The sequence below is a fragment of the Heterocephalus glaber genome, unplaced genomic scaffold (genome assembly GCF_053883595.1).
Source record: "Heterocephalus glaber isolate CG9 unplaced genomic scaffold, H.glaber_assembly_v1.0 deba00000122, whole genome shotgun sequence".
Classification (NCBI taxonomy): domain Eukaryota; kingdom Metazoa; phylum Chordata; class Mammalia; order Rodentia; family Bathyergidae; genus Heterocephalus; species Heterocephalus glaber.
The window spans coordinates 65,628,913-65,642,896 of NW_028258138.1; the positions used below are offsets into that span (position 1 = coordinate 65,628,913).

A 13,984-nucleotide genomic window follows, 5' to 3' on the forward strand; every position below is an offset into this window, starting at 1 on the left:
TTAAACAAATTTAGTCCCTATTGGTTGTCATTTCCTTTTCCAGAGATCAAAAGTATGGAACAAAGTCATCTTTAAAGCTTTGAATTTGTAACATAACATGTTTTATAACAATATTCGTCTTTCTCTTAAACATTTTGTCCAGTCAGACTTAATATGAAGTTAAGTATATTTTTGTTCAGTCATTCCCACTAATTAAAAGTCCCTTTTTTTCCTTAGCTCAGTCTTACCCAACCACTGTGTCTTGAATAAAGAGTCTTCTCATTTGTGAAGACCTCTCATTTGTGAAGGGTTCTTTGTGACCTCTTTGCCTCCTAGATCTTCTGTAGCATATACAGTTTGTCCCCTTCACTTGCCATTCATCCAGCAAAGCCTTATCTAATCACCATTCATGTTTATTTGCACTTGATTCCCACAGCTAGTTTGCAGTCTTTGAAGATGAGGTATCCAGTTCCCTGCCTGGCTCAAGAAATATTGATTGATATTTACTCTGTGAGGAGCTCTGTATCAGTCTCTGAGAGGGATTCCACAAGACAAATAGAAGGCTCAATAAACTCTCAGAAAGTCCAATGGAGCTACCTTTCATGACTTCTCTGGGACATTTGATATCATGACCAATGTCTTCTCTACTAAAACTATTTTCTTGGCTGCCATATCATTCATTTCTGCAGGGCCTCTACTCCAATAGTTTTGGTTGTATATTCCCCTGCCAAATCCCAATTTGGATTATTTTCTTCCACTAGTCTCTGAAAAACTGGTGTGCTCAGGCTCTTGTCCTTATTTTCACAAATTCTTACTTAATGCAAGTTTCATGAATAATCTAATCCCTGGCCACAATATTCACATGGACTAGTGAGTCTCGATTCTCCAGGTTCTCCAGTCAAACCTGTTTACTGGGGTCTAGAACTTTATATTATAAACTGTCCACTAAAAATCTTTTTTGGATGACACTAAGGGACCCCAGTTTCAAAATGTCTTGGTTTCTTTTTTATGAATCCTCCCTGATCCTCCAGTCAGGTCTGATGGTCCTTTTTGTGCCATCACTGTATGGAGTATGTAATTGTACTACAGAATCCAGGAACTGTTTTAGGGTAAGAGCTATGTTTCATTACTGTCTCTGTATAGTGTTAGCTCAGTGTGTGGCATGTTTGAGCTGTCACTAAATAGGAGTGGAGTAAATGGAGACTATACAAATGAACAAATACCAGTGTCCAGTAGGTAGTATGTGATGGCAAAATTTGGTTAGGACTGAGACAGATGTTGTTCAATTCCCATTGTTCAATCATGGAAACTGTACACTCTGGCACAGTCCATAATTGGGCACTTCATAGATAACTCACAGAGGAAGACCATACAGCCTTTGGTTTCACCCAAGTAGTGGCAGCTGGTTGCTTCAGCAAATAACAGTCGCCATTTTGTGGACAAACACTTTATCGTGGTTCAGAAATATAGGCATACTTGATACCATAACTACCAACTGTCTGGCCTAAGGATAACTAGTCACTTTAAAATATACAGCTTTGTCTTCTTAGCCAATTATTCTGCCTGGCAAGCCAGGTACTGAACATTCAGCCTTTTCCTCACATCTAAAATTTCTATTTTTTGGTACTATTCTCACAGGAATCTTCATGAAGTGTTCTCTTTGTTAATAATGTGACTTGCATGTACATTCCCTCTTGACTTTTACTCTTTAATTTCTAATTATAATACATATGCAAAAAATGGTCAGTTGTTATTGCTTTACCTGGCCCTCCTGTACTGTAGCAACATTCCTCTGCTTGATGTTGTCCTTTCCCCCGACATGATAAAAAAATGAAAGATAACTAGTAAATTTTCCTAGAGGGGATGCAAAAAACAATTGGCTGGGAAATCAATGGCTTGCCAACAGTTAACTTATATCCCTTACAAATAATGTGATAGGAATTCCTGGGAAATGGAGCTGAGAAGAATTAGTCTCTCTCTTGGAATTCTGGTGGTAAAAAAATATAGCAATTTAATTTTTTTCCTTATAAGAATAGTTGTGAGATTCAAAAGGGGAAAAGAAAAGTTTATGATTATTAGGTATTTAGGTCTTTTTCAGCTCAAACTAAACAATGTAGAGATTAAATATGGGGTGGGTTTTTTTGTTTTTTTTTTTGGTTTGTTTTGTTTTGGGCCTGAATGGAAAACAAGCATTTTTAAAGATTTATTTATTCAGGAAATGGTAGTGTAAGTTTCAAAAAGGTAACTTGTAAGACACATTTTAGAAACATTTACTGAGTGGGATAGTATTCAGTCCAAAATCAAATTTGGGAAGGACCTAAAGAATATATATTCCTCTTACTCTTGTTTAGGGAATTGATGATCATAAGAAAAGCAAAATGAAGCAGACTTTAGCTGAAAATATGAGTCATATTTTTCAATTGTACCTTTTTTATTTTGGCAATTACGTGGGAGGTAGAGAAGATGTGCAAGTACTGTAGTTTGGACTGCTGAGAGGGTAGATAAGAGAGGCAGGTACTCAACACTGGAGAAATTGATTTGTTAGGATATGGCGGAACTTTGAGAGACCCACTAGTCATGAGTAAAACCACTTGAAGCTATTTCTAGAAGAGAATTCATTCTGTGTCTGCTGATCTTGACATACACTGCTCTGCTTCCAGTTTTCACAGACTTTCCCATGAGGCTATTTTATCAACAGAACCCTTCTGTAAGGCTGCAAAAACAAATCCACATCAAGACTCTGGATTCCTCCATTGATGTACACCTAGAGACATTGCAAGGTCAAGCCACTGTAAATTTTAAGTTGTCAATAATGATGTGGTCTTCCAGGAATAGCCAAAAATCTGAGTTACTCTGTTTAAATGACATTTAAACCAAGTTCTCTGGAACTAAGAAGGGAGTTTTCTTTGATTCTAGTATAATGTCAACAGGTGAGACCTATATTTGGATAAGAAGAACAGAGATTAGATTAGGGGATGACAGAGTTTTCTTAATCTTCTTACATATGAGCTATTACATCCTCCTTACATTAAAACTAGTACTCTTCTCTATCTGAAATGCTGAAATATTCTGCTCCTCAAAATTCCATTGATGTATCACCTCTTTCATTAAAAAAATCATTTCAGATATCTCCCCATTCCTTATTGTTCCACACTATATTCACTGTAGTAGTTGTCCCAGAAATTTCCCCTCTTCATATTGTTCCTCTCTCTTTCTTATTCCCTCCCTGTGTATATATATACTGATTTATCTATTCTTCATAGTTGGAAAGTTCTGTGCTTAAGATCACTGAACTTGGAAAGGGCAAAAGGTGGAATTCTAGCCTGCATCAGTGCTATTCCTTTGAGAGTGATAAAAGAGGATCCAAATCTTAATGAATATACACATATCCTTGAATTTTCTAAATTTAAGATGACATTTATGTGGTTCATTAATGAGAAGAGTTCTTTTGCAAATGAAGACTAAAAGTTATTTTTCTCTTGTTCTCCTTTTGGGCTCTTATTTCATATTAGTCTTTTCATCAAAACTAATTTCCCAAGACAGTATTTTTCTGAAATATTGTATAGAAATCATTTATTAATTCAACAAGCATTTATTAGTCATCTGTTATAACCCAAAGACTATGGCAAGTACTGGAAATTTAGAAATAATATTTTTAAAATTAGGTTTTACCCTACAGCCTGGTAGGCTGTGTGTCAATTTAAAAGAGTATGCTCTAGATAATTTTATTAATCTCAGGTGTTATTTTCTTAATTGTTCAGTGATGCTTCCCAGTATAGGTTAGTGTTTCTTCTTGTACAGATGGATTATTCAACCAGCCTTGGCAGTTTGGAGGGTGAGTTTTGTAAATAAAAAGAAATTCATAAGTACAGAGACTTAAACATCAGAACCCCAAAGGATTTTAAGGATTGAATGTGTTAATACATATACAGTGCTTAACTCTATACCTGGCATGTACTGAGCACTTAATATTAGCTCTTGTTTATCATTATTGATGCTGTTGATGAAATGAGGTTGTATCTATTTTAAATGAATCATACATCAAATATCTTTTTTATAGGGGTTCTTAAAAGACTAGTTTCTGGATTTAGAGTAGTAGGAGTGTGTGTGTGTGTGTGTGCGCACGCGTGCACATGAGTGCATACATCCCTGAAGTTCAATAAATATAAAATTGTTTAACTGAGAAGTGAGATAGTAATAATACTGACTTAAACTTTTCACATTCTGTGCTCATCAACGTAGATAATGTACACTGGGAGTTGGAGCCTGCAATGCAGGTATAATTGGCATTCCTTACAGATGCAGCTAATACAGGAGAAGTGGAAACTTGATCCTGCTTCAGCTTAGAGCTAGAGAGGCTCATCATTCTGCACAGCTGGAATATGGGCATCTCAAGGCCTAGATTTAGCCATTTTGAATCTTCAAGGAATGATGCAAAGATGCAATGGTTATTGCAAATGATCCTCAATGGTAGGGGGGTCCAGGGACCATGGACACATCCCCTCATGAGTTGGTAGTCTCTCCTTGGTTGTGTTTCCTGGGCCCATCTTTCTTTTTGGTTCCTGCCTGTTTTCTGTACCTGGTTATCTGAGCTTTCCATCAATAATGTTAACTCAGATATTATCCTAATACAAGCTAGGTCTGTTGTCCGCACTCAAGAACCTTACTGATACAACCCTGTGCAGGCCCAATGTACTGGAGAAGTCAGGTCCAAAGTGCTGGATTATTGCAGTAGCCTCAGGGCTTTTGCACTTGCTCTTCCCTCTACGTGAAATGCTTTCTTTGTGACAGATTCTCATGAATCACTCATGTACCTTCTCAGGGATCTACTCAAATCTCATCTGGTCAAATCTCATCAAGGAACTTTTTTCTCATTACCCTGTAGAAAACAATGCCCTGCCTTTACAACCCTATCTGTCTCCTTTTATTATCTTTCTAACCCTTGTATCCCTACATACTTATCATAATCTGTTCATTGTTCATACCTACCAGAGATATGTAATCTCCAAGAGGACCTAATAATGTTGGTGAGTTTATTTCCTGGAACCTACCTAGTACACTGCTTGTCACATATCAGGTGCTCAATAAATATTTATTGAATGATTGCCTGCATTTAAATTCTGCTCAGAGGTAATAAGAAAAAGCTAGCAATTTGGTATAGATAGTGAATCCATCTGACCTCCCCCCATGCCCTTCCTGATTTCTGTCCACACATGCTGACCTGCAGCATCTCATATATTGCATTCAGTCCATCAGTCTAAGCTACGTGATGCAGTGGCTTTCCAAAGAGTAATGAAAGAGGGGCTTGGTCCTGCCTACTACTATAAAATGCTTATTTATTTCTCCTTTTACATTTTAATTGTTTAAATATTTGGGGAGGATTTCCCTGCTGTGGTAAATTTATACTCATTAAATTGTCAAATGTGACTTTCTTATTTATTTATTTATTTACTTACTTATTTATTTATTTATTTATTGCAGGCACTGCAGGGAAAATGCTTGCTTTTGCCACTGGCACCAGCTGGCTTTGACTGATTATCGTTTTTTACCTGATAGTCTTTGGACACGACAGGAGTATCAGGGTGATAAATGGGTGAGAGTGGGAGGAGTTCAAACACTGGTTGAGAAAGGATAACAAACCTGAAGCAATAAGTCAGACAGGATGAGACATTCTAAACACTAAATTAGATGGAACATCCATTCCAGGTCCTATTTGCATTTCAGGTTAATCTTCAAAGAGTCAACATGGCAAAAACATTCCAAGATAAAACTAGCAAGATTTTCTAGAAAGGATTTAAGTATCAAAGCAAAAAGAAAAATCCCTGTGATTATTGAGTATGCCATGATTCTATTCAGTTGTCTTCACACCTAGAAGTTTGCATATTTCTTAGCATCTGTGACTTATAAAAGGAGATTTTATAAAGTGACTCAGTACATTTTGAGATATTTTGAAAGAAAGTTTGGGTTGTGGGAATTGAAAGATAAAATGTATGACACAACTGGCACAATGTGAGGCAGGCACTGAGCCCTGTGGCTACAACCTAATCACACATCAAAATCCAGTCTCCACCTGGAGATGTAGCTTAGTGGCACCATGCCTTCCTGGCAAGCATAAGATCCTGAGTTCAATCCCAGGTACCAAGAAAAAAAAAAAGAAAAAATATGCAGTCTCATAGGGATTCTCAAGCCCAATCTCCTTCAGAGACTTTCTTCCAGAAAGGAGTCAGGTGATAGCTCTGCTGATGTAGGGTTTCCTTGGCATATCTGAATCCATTTAACAGTCTTGTTGAAGCAAAAGAGCTAAAGATATTCATTCAGTCTTTCGTCTTTCCCCAGAGAGAGAGAGAGAGAGAGAGAGAGAGAAAGAGAGAGAGAGAGAAAGAGAGAGACATATTTTTAAAGTGTAGGTATTGTTGACCCTGATATTATCTTGTTTTATCATAGATCACCTAACACGTTCATGGCACCTCTGGTTTAGAAAAAATTTTACAAGTCACCTTGTCTATGAATCATTCATTTATTCATTAGGAAATATTTACCAAGTGTCTTATTATAAAGATATAGACTAAAATACCTGAACCAGATGTGGTGGTCTTCCCTCTGCAGGTTTAATTCATCTTCATGATATCTTTATTTATTAGGTTGGAGTTTAGCCTTTGATGCAGTGTCTCTATCATTTTGTGTTGTTGCTATTTATTTACTGCAGTACCCCACAAATCAGGTAAAGCATGAAGGATAGGTGAACCCCCAGACAAGTTTTGCTTATCCCTCATAATTCAAAAAGTCAGATACAGGGATCAAATAGGAATGCTAAATAGTTAATTTAGTAAACTCTTTCACTATTATTCTTGCCTTGACTCCTCTCAGACTTCACTGTATCTGGCCATTCTCCATGAAGCTTATCCAGAGACAGAAGTTATAAACCAAATTTGGATGTGTGTAGCCAAATCAGTATCAGTTTCCTGAAAAATATATACTAAAGTCACTTAATATATTTCAAAACACTTTTCCTTGTTGTTGAATGAAGTCTTAGTTTCATTTGCATAGAAATATCCAAGCTTTGAAATACATCTAAATTATTAAAATGAAATTCCTACATTTGTAAAATGCTTAGAAATTTCTCAAGAAAAATATTTCTTGAAGCTTTTCAGCACTGGTCATAGTTATACTTAAAGCATTATGAAGTCTCACAAAACAGAAGCAAAGTGGCATGCAAACATATGCACATACAGAATGTGGGCTATGGAATTTTAGAGAATTTTTGAGATTTCTACCTTGGGTTTTAAATGATCAATTGTTATTTATCAGAATTTTGGTTACTAATAATTGAAAAAAATTAAATATTAGACTCTTGTAATTGTAAATATGCTATTATAAACCAAAGTTTATTGAATTATGCCTCTTAATAACATTATTCTTAAGGTACGATCTAAGAGTGTCCTATTATTTACTCACTGTCAGGATCCAGAAACTTATTGCCAATGGTAAGTCAGCCTTAGATAAACAGATTGTCTGGCTTAGGCCACCAATCTGTCCAAAATTTGTGACCTATAAAGATTTTTTCTGCAAGCAGCTTTGCTTGTGTCAACTGTTTATATCCACAATGGAAACTTCCAAAGCTGTCATTTCCCAGGTCTGTTTTGCTTATACAACAAATTCAACAAATTACTACTACTGTGTTAGGAATCTCTCTCTCTCTCTCTCTCTCTCTCTCTCTCTCTCTCTCTCTCTCTCTCTCTCTCCCCCTTCCCTTTCTTCTCCCCACTCCTCCTCCCTCCTCTTCTTTCTTCTCCTTTTCCTCCTCCTCCTCTTTTGTCTTCTTCTTCAGCTATTTACTGGATTCAATAAATACTCAGTGAACCAGGACTTTTTTTAATATCAAGTACAAAAGCTAAAGGAGACCCCAAGATTATAACATTCAAGCTTTTCACAGTGTGCCTTGGTAATGTCAAAAGGACTTAGTCATGATTGTTTTAAATGGAAAAATTAGGGGAACCACACAGTATCCTGAATTAAATATAAGTCCTCAAAAATATGCACAGTGGCCCAAATTAGTATATTGCCAACTCCTTTAGATAATATACATTGAGGATAAACCTAAACAACAAGAGAGCTTTTCTTTTTTTTATGTTAAATGTTTTATTTAAAAGCTGTAAATGTGAAAAAAGAAGAACACAACACAGATTACATTAAGATGACCAAGGCAGTGTTCTACATGACAGAAATCAAAACAAAGCAAATTTATACAGTAAATATACCAGCGCGGAACACAGTACTTGAAATTTAACCCAAGCTGCATATCCATAACTGATCCGACCACAGGATTATGCAAAATAAAATTTTTTAGAACACCAGAATTCCAACCTTTCTGACTATAAACTGACTTAGTCCTCTAAAGAGTACTTTGAGACAATTTCTATATGACATGAAAAGAACTGACATAACACTTAAATATTACAAAAATAGTTTAAAACATATTTGTAATGCAGTTCTCTATAAAATATACAGTTAATCTTATTACTTAAAAAGTTGAAAAACAAAAGACCACTATGAATAATGGTGAAAACCTCATCAAAGAAAAATGCTCATCATTTGGATAACATTGGCAGAAAACTGATGAGATTTTGTTGAGGGGAGCAAGGAAGGTATCTAATGAAGTCATTCATGTAAAATTTGTTCAAAACCATTGATAAAGTTGTAAATTTATGCTTGCACCATCTTAAAATATTATGTCATGAACACACTTTCTACTATTTAACTGGAGGACAAAAGAATATCTTGAAGAAAGTGTTTCTCAAAATGAGGTTAAAAGTCCAAAAGAATTCTAATGTGGGCTCAGTAATAAACATGTTAAACACCCTGGGTAATTATTTTACATTCTGAATTCCCTATGGAAAAGAGCAACACTTAAAAGCAAGATCATAAACATATTTCTGACATGTTAGAATTCTCTATAAATTTATGTTGTGAATACTGCTTTTTGATTTAAAACAAGTTCCAGGCATTAAGAGAAATATACATGCCTAGGAAATGAATATGTAAATGTCCATAAACCTTTTCCTTTGATATCTTCATTAGATTCAAACTAAATTATATGAAGAAAAGACAATGCATGACTACAAGCTTTGGAAAAGTAATATTTCTCATGAAATGGGGCATCAGAAAAAGACCAAAAGATAATTTATTAAATGTTTACAAATTTTAAATTGTTCTAAATTCAAAAACAGATCGTTAACTAAAATTAAGTTAAACTAAGATTGTACCATTATAACTTATTTACATTTAGATGATGATGGCTACCTTTCAAATCCTTGGCATAAAAATGATACTAAAATAGAAGGATGCTATGTAGCGTCTTAATTTTAGTTAATGATTAAGTGCTAAATTCAGAAAGATCCAAAATTTGTAAACATTTAAGAAATCATCCTTCAACCATTGTCAGATGCCCCATTTCATGAGAACCATTACCTTTCCAAAGCTTGTAGTTGTACACTGTACCTTCTTCATATAAAAAAGATACAAGTATATGTATTTTTATTCAAAATTGTTGCTATTTTTTGGATTTTCCTGAAGACTACATAAACTGAGCCCAAAAGGTGCAGGTAAGGTGGTTAGAGAGGAACTAGCATAGGTAAGATATTTTACTGAAAAGACAAATTGTTTTCTTGTATCATAACTAAAAAGAAAAAATATTAGGCATTATGTCTCACTCAACAAATGGAATGCATATACAAATGTGGTTAACAAGTGATTGCCTCATTGTTATTCAGTTCATAAAAATCTAATCTATGAACAAAAAATTCCATATTCTCTACTATAGATATAAGAATTAAGTATTACATCTAAATATAACTTCAAAACAATAAATTAAAATTAGTTTCCATACAATTCTGAAATGGTTAATTCTATCCAGGCTGGTAACAAGTTTTTCCAAGCATTAAATGGCAACATAAGCAAAATGAATAGTTGAAAAATGAGGATCAGACCCCTTCTTCTTCATACATCGTAAGATGATTGATATACTCAAAACCTGCAAATTCATATGAAGCTCCCACATGATGTCATTATCATCTGGGGTGAGCCAGACAGGTTCATTAGTAAATTCAAGATCAAAGTTGTCCAAACCAAATCCCTCAGAGATATTTGGTTTAAAGGGAGGCACCACCTGCTTTCGCTCCATCATGTCTCAGTCCACATTTTGAAAGAATGGATGCTCCTGAACATCAGCAAAGCCCCTGTGAGGATGACAACCCAGTTGTTCTTTTGGGTCCCTGTTCAGAAAAGTCTCCAGGACACTTGTGGCTTTTACAGACAGACAATGAGGTATGAAAATGTCTCTTTCCAAAATTACTTGCAAGAGATTCTTGACTGAGTCTTCATGATGGTTATCAGAACTCTCATCAAGATGGAATAGAGACTCTCTGATCATCATCTCATATATCAGTACTCCAAGAGTCCACCAGTCCACACTGAAACTGTAATCTTCCACTCTTATAATCTCTGGAGCCATGAAATGAGGAGTGCCACAGACAATGCTGGTCATATCTCTTGGCTGTAAACCTTCCTTACACAAGCAATAATCTGTGAGTTTAATGTGCCCTTCTGAGTCCAGTAATGCATTTTCCAATTTTAAATTTCTGTGAAGTATTCCTTGCTGATGAAGATAGTTGACTGTTAAACTGATTTCTGTAGAGTAAAACCTGGCATGTTCTTCAGGAAGCATTATTTGTTGCTGCATATGAAACATCAGATCTCCACCATTTACATAGTCTAGAACAAGGAACAATCTGCTTTCTGTCTGGAAGCAAGAATGCAGTCCAACAAGAAAAGGACAATTGGATTCCTGCTGTAAAACGCACTTCTCTGTACCCAATCAGTGTAGACACACTCTTTTTTCACTGTTTTCATTGCATACATATGATTTTATTTTTTCAGTTGGACTAACAGAACTTTCCCATAACTTCCTCTGCCAATCACTTGGAGCAAATCAAAGTTCTCAAGACCTAAACCAGATGAAGCTTTTCTACTTGCCACAGTGTTCCCTGCCTCATTCTCTTCATCAACTTGTTCTAAAGCCTCATGAGTTGAAAGGTTATGTGGGATTGCTCACTGTGCAGGGTCTGAAGCCATGGATGATGGATTGACTGGCACCATGGTCTCTGGAGCCATGGTAAAGAATGCTGCCCATATTCAATTGTGACAAGTTTGTGGCACTTCTTGTGAACTGAGAGTTTACAGTTGGTGCACTTATATACCTGGCAGCCAACTCCCCCTACATTGTCTGTGCAGACAACATAGTGAGCACACCTGCTGAAGTGTTTGGCCTGAAAAGCATGGCCATTCACACAATACAGCTTTATTCAGCAGCCTGCAGCTCTGTGGTGGATGGATTTCTCTCCTCCTGGACAAGGCACTTTAGGATGTTCTGGTATACAAGGTGATGAATGAATTAACTCAGAATCCCCCTTTAGCTCAGAAAGCCTAAAGGCCTCTTCTAACTCCAACTGAGGTGACACAGTGTCTGGGTCTCCTTCCTCCTCTACCCAGTGTGTGGTGAAAAGCTGTTTATTGTCCAAACACCACACATCTCGATCTTTATCACACAGGCCCTCAAAGGGGATGGAATTCTCAAGTGACTTTGTCATGATGTCCCTTCCCCAAATCAGGGCTGATTGGGTAGAGGTGTGGGTGGTGGAGGTGCCTGGGAAGAAGGGACCATAGATAGGTTGGCTGCCCAGGGAAACAGGCAGGCAGGGCTCAGAGAATGAGAGTGGCCTGACTGCCTGCAGGGACTACACTGGCCAGAATTCTGCAAGGCTCTTTGTGAAGTTGTTTCCAATAGTGCCAGCCAGGCCTGGGTGGAAGGACACCAGGCTTCTCAGTGTCTCTTGGGGGCCAGTGGATATGACTTCAGTCTCCCTCCCTGGACTTTGATTCTCTAGGTTTTTTGTGCCCGGCTATGGGGAGACCTGCCCAGAGCTACTGGGTGTTTCTGGGCCTGGTGATACTTGCCCTGTGCTCTTCCCAGCTTCTGTGCCATTGGTATTTGGGCTTAGGGAGACTTCACTGGGGTACCTTGATTTTGGTAGGTCATTGTTGGTCACTCCCAGGAAGACCATCCCTGGGGTGTCTGTGACAGTCTTGCGGTTGGTACAGCATGGCCTGTGGTGTCTGGATGGAGTCAGCAGTCTTCTTAATCTTTCACAGATACTTTCCCTGCCTGGGGTCCTGAGGCTGCAGCCTCTCGAAGTGGAGAAGCAGCTCAGCATGTTCGCTGTTGACTGTCTCCAGCCAAGTGAGCTCAGCAGATGGCTGTTACTAGATTGTGATGCCTGTTAGCAAAGGTTCCAAGTTCTGTTTGGAGATGTTGCCAAGGAAGTGAGCTTGTGTCTTGGGGTTCCACAACCTGAGTCTCCATGTGATAGAAAACCCTATGGCCCATTTTTTTCTTCATAGTAAATAAGTCAGTGGCCAAATATTTTATTATTTTTAAGTATTTATGAATATTTTTATCTATCATCTATCTGTTAGTTTTTCACATTTGAAATCCTGGGGCTTGTACCTTGGATCTCCACAGTGTACTGTCAGTATATCCTCAGACATTTTTTTTTTTTTCAGATAAACAGCAAGAGTCTCTCTAAGTCACCAAATTGGTCAAGTAGGACTCTATCTTGTGATCTTACCTGAGATGCCCAGAGTCCTGGGACTACAGTCACACACCATCCTGCCTGATCCAGTGTGTTATTTAGAAACATCAATGCTAGGAAATCATTTGGTGATATTAGGTGTAGAGAACAGGGAAAGGGGACGTTACTAGAACCTCTGCAGTAAGTCCTAATCTCCTGGAGCCACAGCAGCACAAGGTGAATTACAGGAAAGGCAGAAAAAAGAGACTGAGAAGAAGCTGAGCTTTGGGTCTGATCAGTGCTGCTCTGGGCTGCAAAGACGAAAGCTCCCAGCTTACTGCACCTTTTATTCAGAACATCAGGAGAAGCAAATGTAACAAATGACTTGCAGAGAGTTCAGTACATCCATGTAAACAAGATGTAACAGAGCAAAAACAAGGAGGAACTGAGTAGATGTTTGCTCCTCCCAGGATGTTTTCAGCTCCCAAGATGTTTCTCGTCCTGGAGAATCACAGCATCACTGGATCATTGAGGTCTCAGTTGTGACCGGAGGCCAAAATGGAGTTATGTCTCGGAATTCCATTGCTGGTCTGTAGGCAGGAGAACTAGGTTAACCAAATAATTTTTCCCTAAAATTATAGAGCATTGCTCCTGACATATCTCCCTTTCTTTTTGTTTTATGTGGAGCTGTTTTTAGGAAAAGGAAGCACACCCAACAATGGCTTGTCCCATGTATTTTGAGGATCTATAGTGTGTTTGATTGGCTTAGCTGTCTATAATAAGCATAATTTCTCTTAATTGGGGGTGTAGAAGGATTAAAAATCTAATAACTTTTTTTAAACATTGTTGGATAAAAAACTTAAAACATTTGTTGAACTCAAATAAATATTGTCTTCAGTTATACTTTTCTACTGGGTGTTTGAGACCAAGTTACAGTGAGACCTATATTAAATAAAATCAACCTCTTGCTCTCTAACAAGGTCAATTGAATCTCCTCAGGCACTGTCTTGGAACCATGCATAGAGCCTCTTAGCTCCTCTGTCAGTGTCAGCCATCAGGATATGTTGCGGCCTTGCTTGACCATGTTATGTTGCCTTCTGAGAAAGCATGGGAGATTTTTTTCCTCCAGGTGGCATTCCTTCGGCACACTTTTTGTTGTATCTTTACTGTTTTGGTGTTTAGCAACCTCCCTGCTCAGGAGGTTGGGTGATTCACCAAAAATGCAGGATCTTGGAGATGGTTCCCTCATGACCTGGATCTTTTTGCTATTGTTGTTGACCTTGGAGGGCCAGGGCCAAAATATTGGCTGCCTTCTTACCCCAGATACCTCTTCAGTTTTGGTCTCTAAATTTTAGTTGTTGAACACCCAGAAGAGAAGA

At 37.5% G+C, this 13,984-nt stretch overlaps 1 protein-coding gene across 4 annotated transcripts in view; it reads left to right on the top strand.

Moving 5' to 3' along the window:
* The window catches only part of Gap43 (growth associated protein 43), a 135,415-nt gene that overhangs the window by 29,253 nt on the left and 92,178 nt on the right, over positions 1-13,984 (top strand). The window lies entirely within an intron of this gene.